Here is a 14,033-nt window from a genome sequence, read left to right as displayed (position 1 = left end):
GAACCCTCAGTTTGTTTTTCAGATTCCATCGTCTCTCATGGTTCGTCTCCCCCTCCAACTTACTCCCCTTCATTCTTCCCCTCCTGCTCTGTATTGGTAGGTTTATATATAAACCTAATTGGGCATAGCTCTCATGCCAGAGTACCTCATAAGATCACTATTTAGCTCTGTAGTTTTCAAATTTGCCTGCAGGAAGCAAAACATTTTATGTTTGACACATGCACGTGCACACACACACACACACACACACACTGAAATAGACACATTCTGAAACAATACTGACTCTTTTTATTAGTTTAATGCACTCAGATCTATTCTTTACTTGTTTATTTTATTCTATTCACTCTATTCCATTTATTCTGGTCAATTCTGTTCTGTTTCATTTCCATACACTCTATTTCACTCTAAAATGTTGGAGTATTGATTCATAGCCCACAAACAAGTCAAACATACAGTTTGAAAAACTGAGGTCTAGCTTGCACATGGATAATTTTTTTTAGACATCAATTTTCAAACCAATCATCTATGATCAGTCATCTGTGGTCAATCAGGGCAGTAGAATCATATGTTAAAATGCATGAAAAATTCTATCTGTGGCTAGATTCTTTCAGGAGAAGGGAGACACTCCTTTTCCATGTGGGTGGGAGAGGCACTTTGTATGGTATCTCTGATACAGGCAAACTCCTACTTTTCAATTTAATGCTGCCTTTATTCTTCCCATACTCTGCCCATTTCATAAACCAACCCCTACTAAAATGTTGACTGATGAATCCTTGTAGTGGGAATCCCTCTCAGGTGTATTTCCATTTTAAAATGGTCTTTTTTTGGGGCGCCTGGGTGGCTCAGTTGGTTAAGCGACTGCCTTCGGCTCAGGTCATGATCCTGGAGTCCTGGGATCGAGTCCCGCATCGGGCTCCCTGCTCAGGAGGGAGTCTGCTTCTCCCTCTGACCCTCTTCCCTCTCGTGCTCTCTATCTCTCATTCTCTCTCTCTCAAATAAATAAATAAAATCTTTAAAAAAAATAAAATAAAATGGTCTTTTTTTAAAAAAAGATTTTATTTATTTTTTTGAGAGGGAGAGAGAGAGCAAGAGTACAAGAGCAGGGGAAGGGAGAAGCAGACTCCCCACTGAGCAGGGAGCCCCAAATGGGGCTCCATCCCACACACCAGGATCATGACCTGAGTCAAAGGCAGACTCTTAACTGACTGAGCCACCCAGGCACCCCCTTTTTAATATTGTCTTATTTAATTAATTTAATTGCTCTTAAGAGCAGATCACTTTTAGAACTGAATCATGGGTCTCTCAAAATTAAATAACAGGTGACATCCCAGAAGCAGGTGATGTCTGGGGGACACAGGACCTTTCTTTATGTGTCTTCAATTATATATCTTCTCTTAAAATTGGTTCTGCATGCAAACAAAAATATTTTCTCTGAACTTCAATGGGAAGTCTGTCCAGATTCATGTCACCCTCCTGACTTTCAGAACTATAAGATAATAAATTTGTGTGGTCTTAACCACTAAATTTGTGGTGATTTGTTATGGTGGCAATCAAAAACAAATACACTCAGAATGACCTCATTAGCACCAGCAGAATGTGTGTAAATATAAGCAGCCAACCTCATATAGGCTTCGACATCCCAGATGGGAATCCTTACAGGATAGTGGGTAAGTGACCTAAGACATTCCTCCTTTTGTATGTCAGAGAACACTGGATTTTTGTAACTTATAGATAAACTTGTGTCTCTATGGAATCTAATCTCTTAACCCCAAGTTAGAGAATAAAGACTGTGGTTTAATACTTTTAGGAACATGCAAAAGAAGAGGCAGTATTTCCAGGATATGAAAAATGCTGCTACTTTATAACAGAGCTTCAAACTGACAGAAAAATTAAACTATTCCTGAAAAATTCCAATGATGGTGTCCACAGCACCTAGCAGTGTGTAGATGGAAGTTAACATTAAAAATGTTTTGTGTCTTCTTTGTGCAAAACTTAAAAATGTTCAGGAAGCATATACAGTGAAGCCTATTATACAAATTGTATTAGCAGATGAATTAGGAATATTTTGTCTTAGCTTCTAGATTGTGAGGTATATAGAATACAATTAAAAGTTGATATTCCATTCTCAAATAACTTACTGTTTGGTATACCAAGGACTCAGAGTAAATTCTTTTTTTCCCTCTAAAGTATACACACACACACACACACACAGATAACTATTAAGTGAATGCACAAAATCACTATTTTAATAAAAATTCGACACATTCTTAGGATTTAGTGACAAATATACACATATATACTTTGGAAATTTTCTGGAAAATTATGTAAGTTCCGGGGAAGTTGATGTAAAAACAGTTGAAGATTTTAACAAAGAGTAATGTTGGTATAAAAGTGGCAATTGTACAAATAAAAATACAGAAAAGTCAACAAATGAACAATTCTTCAGGTTATGGTTAGGAGGCAAGTAATCCATAGACATTCCAGCAAAAGCTGCACAGAAGGTCCTCTGTTGTTGATTAGTAGCAAAAGGGCAGCAATGGAAACATCTTATGATCATGCAAACAGTTGGCACATGTTTTCTTGTGTGTTATCCTGAAAGCAGCGAAAGAAAGAAAACAGTGATGAACTTCTCAACTTCTCAACTTTTACAGCTTGGTGGGGGTCAGTTTATGGATGATTCATCTTATGGTTGAATAAGAAGCCAGAAAGATGTAATGAAGGAAAATATGAAATTGTAAGAACAATTTGGCTCCCTTTCTTAATCTAGGGAAATAAGATCAATCTGACCTATTTAATTTAATTGCTCTTAAGAGCAGATCACTTTTAGAACTGAATCATGGGTCTCTCAAAATTAAATAACAGGTGGACATCCCAGAAGCAGGTGATGTTTGGGGTTGGGGGACACAGGACCTTTCTTTATGCGTCTTCAACTATATATCTTCTCTTAAAATTGGTTCTGTGTGCAAAAAAAAATATTTTCTCTGAACTTCAATGGGAAGTCTGTCCAGATTCATGTCACCCTCCTGACTTTGGAGACCTTGAGACCTTTAGGCTTGAGACCTAAATTAACTTTGGCCATAACATTTTACTATGATTTGAGCTATTCACTGAAATTAACTGGTAAATGGCACAGTTATTAACTGTTTTTGGAAAGTTGCAGTGTGATCATGACTCAGGAACAAAGTGACCCAGAAAACGGATGTCATAGGCAGCCCAGGGGTCTGAGAGTCAATACATACTGAAAGACGACAGAGAAAAAACTCCAGGGGGAACTTTCTTCTAAGCTTCAAATGTGGCCTTTCTCTCCAAGATAACCTCATACTGGGAAAAATCTGAGCATGTGGGGAATATGGCTGTTTCCTATCACTTTTTCTGGTATATTTGTCCTACAGAGACCAAACATGAGTGACATTTAACATAGGTCATTGAAGGATACCAAGAAAATCCCCTTTTGATTATTAAGTAACACCCTTTTTTTTGTGTTTGATTTCCCCCTCTGGATACAGGAAATCACTAGCTATGCTCTCTTACTAGATATAGAGAGGGGATAAAGCCTAAATTCCAAATCAGCTGGAGAGAAAAAAAATTACCTCTGCATTACTAAGCAACTGACAGCTTCCATGTAGTCAGAGAATTTTAAAGTTAGAAGGAACTATAAGCAAGGCTTCCTTATTTAATTGGTCAGTTTAATTTAGGTCAACAAATATGTACCATGGCCAGGCACTGTGGAGTTTTTGGTATTTAGAAATTAAATAAGATCCAGTCCTTGATCTGATGGAGTCTAACAATAGTAGGGTAGGCAGAGATACTATCTATGTCACCAAAGTAAGAACTGTGTTAGGTGTATGTATCAGTCCGAGTTTTGACCTCCAAGCAATAGCAAAAGAGTTTGGCTGATATAAATTGAAAGCAACACACCAAACTCCCATCCCATAATTTCTAGGGGGGCCTGGAGAACCAGACATAGAGCTTATAAAGCCAGAGAGATGCCAAAACAATGCCACTGGATAAATTCCTTGTTTTTGCTCATCCTAGAAACTGTAGTTTGCATGATCAACACCCAGAGTCCTGGACCCTGCTTTCCATGACCATTACAGCCACAGTCAGAGTGGGACATTGTTTACACTGCTGCCTCTGTTCACCACGAGAGCAAGTTCTCCCCTATCCCTACTGCTTAGTGTCGCCAGTTCCTAATTCCAGCTCCCAGATGGCTGTGTCTGATTAGGTATTCCTCGTGCTCTGCTCTTATCTACCAGGCTGGCTGGGTCAAGGAGTCACTGCCATTTCAGCTTCCATGTCAATTATCACCATTAGAGTGTGGATGGAGTGTTCACAGTTTAGTACAACACAGTCTTTAGCTTAAATAATCTTTTGGGTGACTCCTATTTTATTTTCAGTTTTTTCTCATCCTTATTCTCTCATTTCTCTTCATGATGGTACCTGAGTGTATGGTAGAAGGAGAGACATAACATTGTGGTGTGGCGAAAAGAAGGGGGCCTGAAGTCCATGTGATGCTATCTGGGTCTTGTCTGGTCACCTGCTGTGGAGTTGTCTGATTTGATTCTGGTGCTTGATCAATGGACCTTTTGGGAACATTGTACAAACATGGCAAATATCAATGGATGATTTCTACCATTTTGCTATAGTCACAAAGGCACAGTGTAGCCTCTTTGCCTAACCCTGGGCTTCTGCATGTCCACTGGCCCTCTTGGCACCTTCACAATCTCACACGTGGGGATATAGGTTTAGTTAGTACCTTGTTAGTTCTCCCAACGGGGCAAAGCATACAGTGGTGTGAGCTGTGTGACTGAACATGGAGGCTCTGTTTCCAGTATATTGGACCCTTCAGTACCTACCAATATGTTTCTACTGAAGCCCCCCTTAGAGTTCCACTCCACCTTTGGCTTGCTTTTTCCCACACACTGGGATCAATAGAGTTGGCTTTCCGTACCCTTTTTCTATCTGTCAGGAAATAATGTTTGTCCACATTCTACTTATTTTTTAGGTACAATAAATATTATGGCTGCAAATGATCATGATTGATTTCATGGGTAAATGAAAACATCTTGCATTAGCATGAGAAAAATATTGCCCAGTGACACACCTGCATAAATTAGTACAAGAAACATGTAAGGGAAAAAGTAGGGGCAAAGAGGTCAGAAAAGAGTTTTTTAAGGAAATGACACCGAGGTATATGTTAAGGATGAACCCTGTGCCCAACTTTAGATAGTTTAGATTATGTTCCCATAGGCAGTCTAAGGGGCTGAAAGTCTTTATGACATGATAGAGGGGAGTTAGGAAGACTTTCCAGACAACAGTCACCTTTACCAGCCTGCCTTTGTGTCTGATGGTCCACAGAAATATCATTGTATGTCAGCAGGATCTAGAAGGTGCACTTCCTCCACAGTGGCTGACAGCTAGAAGACACAGTAGTGTGTGGGGCCAAGAGAATCCCATAGAAGCAGAGGTTTAAGGAACTAACAAGTGCTGAGAGACTACCCTCCCTTGGGTGAGGAGATTAGTGCTTAGGAATTATTTAAAGTAGTCCAAAGTTCAGAGTTATATCTTGAGAGCCAGGAGATTAGGTTATAGGGGAAGTGAGCCAGAGATGCTGGAGCTGGTGATCAAAAATCATAGATGAAGGCAGGGCTGACTGTCCAAGACGCAGTCATGGGGCTGAGGGCCAGTCTTTGGGAAGCTGTTAGGAAAGCCCAGTGCAGGACATGAAGCAGAGCCATGAAACAATTGGCACTGATCCATGAAAGCCTTCATTTCAGGCACTGTCAGGAGTTAAATTGATGGATTTATCACCTTACCTTTCTGCAAATAAAGATTATGGAAGCCACACCAGATTAGATCACAGGGGGGACTCTGATAACAGTACTCTTTACATGAATTTAGAGAGTTCTTTAAAAGCAAATGTTTATTTTCTGGGACAGATAGAAATGGTATTGGTATTGGGGCGTCTGGGTGGCTCAGTCAGTTAAGCATCTGACTCTTGATTTTGGCTCAGGTTATAGTCTCGGGGTGGTGAGATGGAGCCCACCATGGTCTCCACACTCAGCAGGGAGTCTGCTTGAGATTTTTTCCTTCTGTCTCCCCTCCCCCACCCCCTGTTTGCACATGGGCACTCTCTCTCTCTCTCTCAAATAAATAAGTATATCTTAAAAATGGTATTGGTATTACCATCTAGCTTAGAGTTGATATCATTATTTCATTCACTGATTATTTATCTGAGTTAGTGAAGTAGGAATAAAATAAGGTGTTGCCTTCATACTGGAAGGTAAGACTGCCTGTATATGTACACACACACACACACACACACACACACATACACACACACAAAACCATGGAAATAAGGTAGAAAAAGTATTATGAGAAGACCAGAAAAATATTATGCAATTTATTAGGAGGGAGAGAATAAATGACTGGAGGGAGCTGCTTGGAGAAGAGTGTTTTTTTGATAAGCTTTGAAGGAAAGGAAAGATCTGAACATTTGAACATAGGCAAAGAATATTTTAGTGAGAAGAAACAGCATGGAGAACAAAATCTGTAGGGTCTGGGGAAATGGAGAGCCATTTGTTCTGTAAGGAATGTAAATGGCATAAAGGCAAGTTAGGTTCTAGTCAGAAGATTGAAGCACTGTGACAAAGGAAGATAGAATAGCCCCCTTTGGATTGTGGGAGCACCCAAGGGGAAACTTCAACAGAACTCTGGGTGGGTTAAGCAGCACGGGCACATGAAGCCCCAGGGTTCCTTAGGGAGGTAGCATGTAGAAAGGGTGGAGAGAAAGTGCAGAAAAGGGAAAGAAATATCTCCTTTGTCACTATTCTGCAATCTGCTTACGATTTTTTTTTTTTTTTTATTTAAGAGAGGGAGAGGGGTAGGGGCAGGGGCAGTGAGAGAAAGGGAGAGAGAGAATCTCAAGCAGGCTCCACGCTGGGCACAGGGCTCCATCTCATGACCCTGAGATCATGACCTAAACCAAAATCAAGAGTTGGACACTTAATCGACTGAACCACCCAGGTGCCCCACCATCTGCTTATTTTAAGTTGATCTTCCCATTATGTTTTGGGGCCCAGGCCAAGCCAGGGCTTGTCTATATCCATTTTCTGGGTTGTGTCTAACAGGAAACAAAAGGCTAGAAAAAGATGCTGTATGAACAAATGGAGGAAACACATTCCTTGGCTTTTTTTTTTTTTTAACATTCTTTTTTCCCAGGCTTGCAAAGGAGTGAAACAATTATTGCACCTTTCATTTTACCCAAGTTTTTAAAATCCATTTCTTTTTTTCCCTTCAATTTTCTTGTCCTTGAATTTTGAGCAATCAGAAATAATGCTGGAATATACAGAAGGAAAACACAAAATCAGAAAACGGAAGGAAATATCAAAAAGGGGTTCCATTTTGCTCCCATTTTTAAAAGCACATTTTTAAAAATCCAAGGCATTTTTGTCAGATGAAAAGTCAAAGTTCTGCACTGTGTCTGTCACACCTCTGAGTGACAATCACAGTGCTGATGTAGGAGAACTAGACACCATGAGGCCTCACAAGGACGCTCTCATTCACCTGCTCCACCAGGCAGTGAGGCATCCTCAGCTCTGACTCACTAAAAGGGAATCTGGTGGGGCAGGTTCCACCTCTGCATGGGGATTTGTTTGCATGAGGAGTTTTTAGTCCTTGCCTACACCTAGGGAACCTTCTCATTCCTTGGCAAACATCAAACCACTCTGGTTTCCTTTTATAGAAATAGGTCTATATTTACAAATTATTCTTACATATTCCCTCCTGATCTGATTGTTGGAATGCTTTGCTTTACTGTTTTGCTTCTCCATTTATATACCCTTTTTCCCTAGGGTGAAACTATACCATCATCCACCCTCTTCTGCTGGTTTCAGGTGAGGAGTCTGAATTGTGGGTATTGTAGTTCTTTTGCCTTTTAAGGTTTCTGGTTGGGCAACCTTGGAGTCACAGTGGGAGGACTTCTAGTCCCAGGTGGCTCGATCAGCAGGAGTTCAGGCACCACACACAGAGGGAGACACGTTTGAAGAGAGTCGTTGGTTTTGGTAGAGTGACTTCCATTTGCTAAAATGATGTTCCTGAACTAAAGAAGCTGGGGTTCATTTCCACAACTGTAAGTGTTGTTTTTAGAAAATTAATATTTTTTCACTACTGTTCTATAGTACACACTAGGAAACTGTGTAATTTCCAGAAGAATTGACCACACTAAATGGTTCTTCCAACCTAAGCCCTGCTTGGAAAGAAAAAAGGGAAGGTAACTGATATTCTGTGATTTTGTGGGACGTGGTTTAGAATAGACTTTGAGACAGAGACTAGAAGGATACCTTGAGAAATGATTTAGAAACACACACACACACACACACACACACACACACACATGAGTCTGGCTTGCTTCATATACATAAATGGTTGAAATCCTCTGAAAATTTTAAGTATTTCAAAAGTCAGCCAAGTGTGTTGAAGACTGTGGGCATCGAAGTTAGATAAAGTTGGATTTGGTAAGATGTTTCACCATGTCAAGCCTCAGTTTCCTCATTTGTAGAGTTGGTATGAAATCTACCTCATTGGGTTAATACGATGAAATTTGCATTGTACTAAGTAGATGATTAGACAATAACTGATGGAGGATAAGTTGGGCTTTTTCTTAATTTTCAACTAAGCTTCAAAAACAGATTAAAGAAACTGTTTAAAGTGATAAAGTGATTCCACTTACATGAGGTATTGAGAGTAGTCAAATTTATAGCAACAGAAAGCAGAATGTTGGTTGCCAGGGGTTGGGGAAGGGGAAAAATAGGAAATGTTTAATGGGTATAGAGTTTCAGTTTTGCAATTTGAAAATGTTCTGATGATTGGTTGCACACAGTGTAAATATACTTAACATTACTTAACTGTTGTACACTTACAAATGGTCAAGTTGATAAATTTTATGTTATATGTTTTTCACCACAATTAAAAAAATAGATCAAAGAGCATGTGGTGAAAATTCTGGTGCCTCCAATTTATTAATGTGTCCCTCACTCTTGAAAAATGTCTAAGTCCATTTTCAGAGGATTGATATTGGATCACCAATGTTAGTATCTGATTTTTACATACCAATAATTAATAGTGATGATGCTATATTTCTGGTATATTCTTAAAGTTGTCTCCACCTTAGTGATCATCTTTTAATACTCTCCTTAACTTTGTTATATGATTATCTCTAATTCATAATAGTGATATTTAAAATGATTTTATGGGTATTGTACAGAATCTAGGAATTAAGTCATAATTATTAGTTACATCTCAATTGCATTACTTATTCAGGTTTTCTCACCTTCCTTATAGCTTATTTATAAACAGATTATTTTTATGTGTCTGTGTCTTAGAAATAACAGACCATCAAGACAGGATCTGTTAAATGCCAAGTTATCTTAAAATGTATTAGCTAATTTGGAGGACAAAAGACAACTTGGAATTCTCTTGATTTGAATCTTGAAAGTTTGTCATTGTTGAACTTTTGGGAAATCCTTTCTTGAAAGACCATATGTACTCCTGGCTGTCTATTAAGACTATCCCCTGTGGTATTTGATGATAACTGAAGGTGATAGCAACAAGTGTTTGTGACGAGTGTGCAAGGTTTTGCATGTGATATACCACATGAATTTAAATCCTCTCAGGAGCTATGTCAGCAAATCCAGGGTAACATCAGAATGAAAATAGAGGAGAAGGAAAGCTTGATAACTACTTGCCTAAAATAGCAGCACTGTTTTTACCATTGAATGCCATCTCTGGCCTACTTTCTCTAAGAAGTGTCATTTATTTATTTAACAACTACTTCTAGCAATCCTGCAGTGTTTCTGCACTGTGCAGGGCCCTGGAGTTAAAGAGTGACTGAGGCTTAGTCCTTGAGGGGATCTTGATCTACTCTAAGAGAGATGTATTCATAAACAGCTGAAGGGAGGAAGTGCTAATCCATTAATCATGCCTGCCCATTCGTGCATCACTGTTCATTAATTCCCACTCCTTAGAAGGTGTGATGCTTAGTATCAGGGGATAAAAGGAACTCCATAAATATTTGCTTGAACTGTAATCATTGGAGATTAGAAGAAATAAACTTCCAGACTTTTCTCTGAGTCCATCAAAAGCAGGATGGAATGAAGAGATGTGTACTCAGAATAGCCAAGGAAGGGGAGGCCATGATCTACTGAAAATTGAGGACACCATGGGAAGTGGTGGAGCTTTAGCCAGACCTGGAAGGATGTGCAGAATTGAAATAGGCAGAAAAAGATGAAGAGACTATCTCATCTAAAGCAGCATTTCTCAAACTTCGCATGGATGAAATGATTTTAGGCAGTAGATAGACTGGACAATCAATAACATTGAGTAATGCTGTGAGGAGGTTAGTATATTTTTCAAATTTCTTTCAATGTTCCAAATTTTGTTTCAAAACAAAGTTTTACTGTTGTTGATATGACTTTAACTAACACTTGCGTCTAACACATGTTTTTAATTCTCCTTTGTAAGAACTATAGAGTAAGTAACAGGCTCAATGATTTTAGCAGGCAAAAGGTATTTAGTTTAACTTCACTTTTAGAATAACATTTATTTTTATACTTATTGCCTATTTATTCCAATAGATACTGTTTTTTTTCCATTTATGACACTGCTAGAAATGTGCTTTTATAATACTTATCTGAGTTGAAATCAGAGTAGATTTACAGAGAATACTAAGTGAAAAATCGTTCAGATCATACTTGGAAATGGAAAAAATCCTGAAGAGGTGCCAGAATGCCTGAAGTTTGGGAAACATTGAAGTAGAGGCACTGTCAAATACCAAAAATTAGGACGTGAAATGGAATCGGTTACGTTTATGTATAGCTAGGAAGGAAAGGTATTTGGTATTCTATGGCTATCTTTGGAAAATGATGCTGGAATAAGGTTGATTGTAGAAGAGATTTGGACTTCAGCTTCTAGGTGGTGTCCTGACCCAGGGACATGGTGAAAGTTGTGCTTTAGGAAGATCATCTAAGGAATGGCTTATAAGTGGTTTGGAGCACAGGGAACATGAATGCAGGCAGAGTACTTTGGACATAGGTCTTAATAATCTGAGCATGGATAAACAACGGGTGCTGGGAATGAAAATGGAAAAGAAGAGAGGGATGAGGAAGTCATTCAATAAAAAAGAAAACTAAATAATAATTATAAAAAGACAACCTCCAAGTTGCTCTTGAGTTGTTAAGTTTGGTGGCCTAAGAGAATTACAGTGACACTGAGACAAAAGAGAAAGAGCTAGCATTTGCTGGGGAAATGATCCTTTGTGCTACAGGCAATTTGAAAATAAGATGAATCAACCTTCCAGTGGAAAGGGAAACTGCATTGTTAATCACATGGGACTGGAATTTTAGAAAGCCATCAGAGTTAGCCAGAGAAGTGGAGACAGCAAGCACATCCCTCCTTAAAATGAAACTTAGCCCTGCTCTTTTTTCTGCCCCACTCAAGGATAATTGGAGAAACTTCAGGTATCTAGGGAAAGGAAGGGGAATGGAGAGGAGGTTGACTGTTTCCTCCCAAGATTTTATTTTCTCTGGATAATTCTTTCTTAATTATTATAGTCATCATCTTGCTCAGAGATGAAGCTCCTTTACTGGGTCTTTCATGAGAATAAACAAAAACATTTTCATCTTTAGCCAGGAGAATAGTCACCAGGTTTAATTTCTAGGTATGGTAGAGTGGAGTTTTCTGTGTCTTCTTTTTCTATGGGAAAGGCAATTAATTTAGATGTTTCCCTAATATGTACAGTACCTAGTAGATAGATATTTAAGGGTAGGCAGATATTACAAAGATTCCCAACTTAAACAATAAAATATTAGAAATTAAAAAAAATACAGCACACTCCTTTTTCCTGTTCCCCACTTTCCCACCTCAGAGGTTGCTACTATCCTGTCTTTGTATATTATCTCTCCATTGTATGCTTTTATTCTTTTATCTGCTTTTATTTATACGTTTTTATTCTTCCTGCCACTATGTGAATATATCCACAAACAGTATATAACATTGTTTTGAATGTTTAAAAAAATTATAGAAACGTTACTTGCTCTTTTTTCTCAACATTGCACTTTGGAGATGAATCCATGTTGATTTTGTAGCACAACTTACTCATTTTCGTAGATGTGTGGTATTTTGCTATCATAAGTAGCACTATAATAAATAGCCTTACATATGCACTTGGGTAGGAATGTAAGAATTACTGTAGTGACTATTTGCAAGGAATAGGCATATGCATCTTCAATTTTATAAGATACTGATAATAAATTGCTTTCCAAAATATTTATACCACATTTTATTCCAGGCCAATATGAATGAGAGTAACTATTTCTCTCCATTCTCAACACACTTATTTATCTCAAATGTTCTAAATAAACAGTCTTTCCAGATGTAACTGAAAACCAGACACTTGTGGCATCTGAGTGACTAAGATACGTTTGGAACATTCCAATCTCTAAAATATAGGGTAAAATTGATTTCAAATCAACTTTCTTGTTTTTCAACCCATGTGAGAGATTAAATGACCGGTCCATTTAGCAGACACTCACTTTAGTATTAATTATATTAATAATAATAGTGATGATAATATTAACAACTGTTAATGTCATTTAAATGCTTACCATGTGCCAAGTGCTGTCCTAAACACTTTAATTACATTGTCTTATTTAATTAATTTTCGGGGGCAGATAATATACCAATTTTTGAGATGAAGAAACTGATTCACAGAAATACTACATCAATAGTTAGTAAGTAGGGTTGGTGGATTTAATATATACTCAGTCTATTCCAGTTAGGACAGTTGAGAAAAGATAGGTGGGAACAGACTGAGAAGAGAGACATTAAGGTATCATAATCCTTATCTTCCAAAAGTTTAGAATCTAGTTAATATTTAAACTGCATCAAAAGAACATTTAATTTAATTTAATTTTGCCTAGGAAAATTGGAAAATGATCCTTATAGATTATCAAACTTTACTGAGCCTTGGAGATGAGAGAAAAGATGTTAAAGAGGCAAGAAAAGGAAGGGAGTGACTTTTTATAAAGTATGAGAAGTAGAAAATACAAGATATATTTGGTGAAGTTAATTTATCCAATCATTAATTCAACAAATAATTTCTGAACATCTGTACTTCATGAGGCACTGAGCTAAGTTCTGGGATACAGAACTGAATAAGAAAGGCACCATCCCTCCCCATAGATAGATATGCTTGGAGATTTAGTATTTGGGGACCTGGGGGCAAAAAAAGAGAATAAGACTAGAAAGACAGGTTGTGTCTAATTACAAAGGATTTTCAAATATTAGTCCTAGAAGTGTGTACTTTTTTCTGAAGGCAGTGAGGAATCAATGAGTCACTCTGAGGTGAGTTGCATTATTCATTAATTTATTCAATAAACACTTATTCTGCCTGTTCTTTGCTTGCGCTGGGGATGCAGAGATGGTGGAGCTCATATTACAAAGTGACAAATAAGTATATAAAATTGATAATACAGTGTGAGAACTAAAACAGGGGTTTGCACAGGCTAGAGATGCCTACCCCAGGCTGGGAAAGTGTAGTGAGGAGTGGGAAGGCCACAGTGGGAGATACTCCAAGGTGGTTTTTGGGATAAAGAAAATTGAAGAAATTTAACAACTGAGTTTAGTGTTTGTTTTTTTTTTAATTTGAGTACAGTTGACATACAATGTTACATTAGTTTCTGTTATACGATGTGGTCAGTTATGCTATGCTCACACGTGTAGCCACTCTTTGTCACCATGCAGCCCCATTATATTACTACTATCATGTACCCTTCATTCCTGTGACTTACTCAGTCCGTAACTGGAAGCTTGTATCTCCCACTCCCCTTCACCCATTTTTGCCCATCCTCCACTCCTCTCCCCTCTAGTAACCATCGGGTATTCTCTGTATTTATAGGTCTAATTCTGCTTTTTGTTTGTTGGTTTATTTATTTATTTTGTTTTTTTAGATTCCACATATAAGTGAGATTATATGG

The 14,033-nt window shown here is 38.1% G+C and overlaps 1 protein-coding gene across 2 annotated transcripts in view; it reads left to right on the top strand.

Annotated features, from left to right (window-relative positions):
* MACC1 (MET transcriptional regulator MACC1) overlaps positions 1-14,033 on the top strand; it is a 226,412-nt gene that overhangs the window by 79,955 nt on the left and 132,424 nt on the right. The window contains exon 2 of one of the 2 annotated variants that reach the window (XM_025873356.2): positions 7,854-7,895. The gene's annotated coding sequence lies outside the window, so the exon portion shown is untranslated. Of the gene's footprint in view, positions 1-7,853; positions 7,896-8,036; positions 8,132-14,033 lie in introns of those variants that run through there. The other variant, XM_073898573.1, reaches the window with a different exon arrangement.

The sequence above is a fragment of the Callorhinus ursinus genome, unplaced genomic scaffold (assembly GCF_003265705.2).
Source record: "Callorhinus ursinus isolate GAN/ISIS: 27379988/994484 unplaced genomic scaffold, GSC_fseal_2.0 scaffold12, whole genome shotgun sequence".
In the NCBI taxonomy this organism is placed as follows: domain Eukaryota; kingdom Metazoa; phylum Chordata; class Mammalia; order Carnivora; family Otariidae; genus Callorhinus; species Callorhinus ursinus.
Note: the sequence above shows the minus strand (reverse complement) of the source record. Positions and strands in the feature narration are given on the sequence as shown.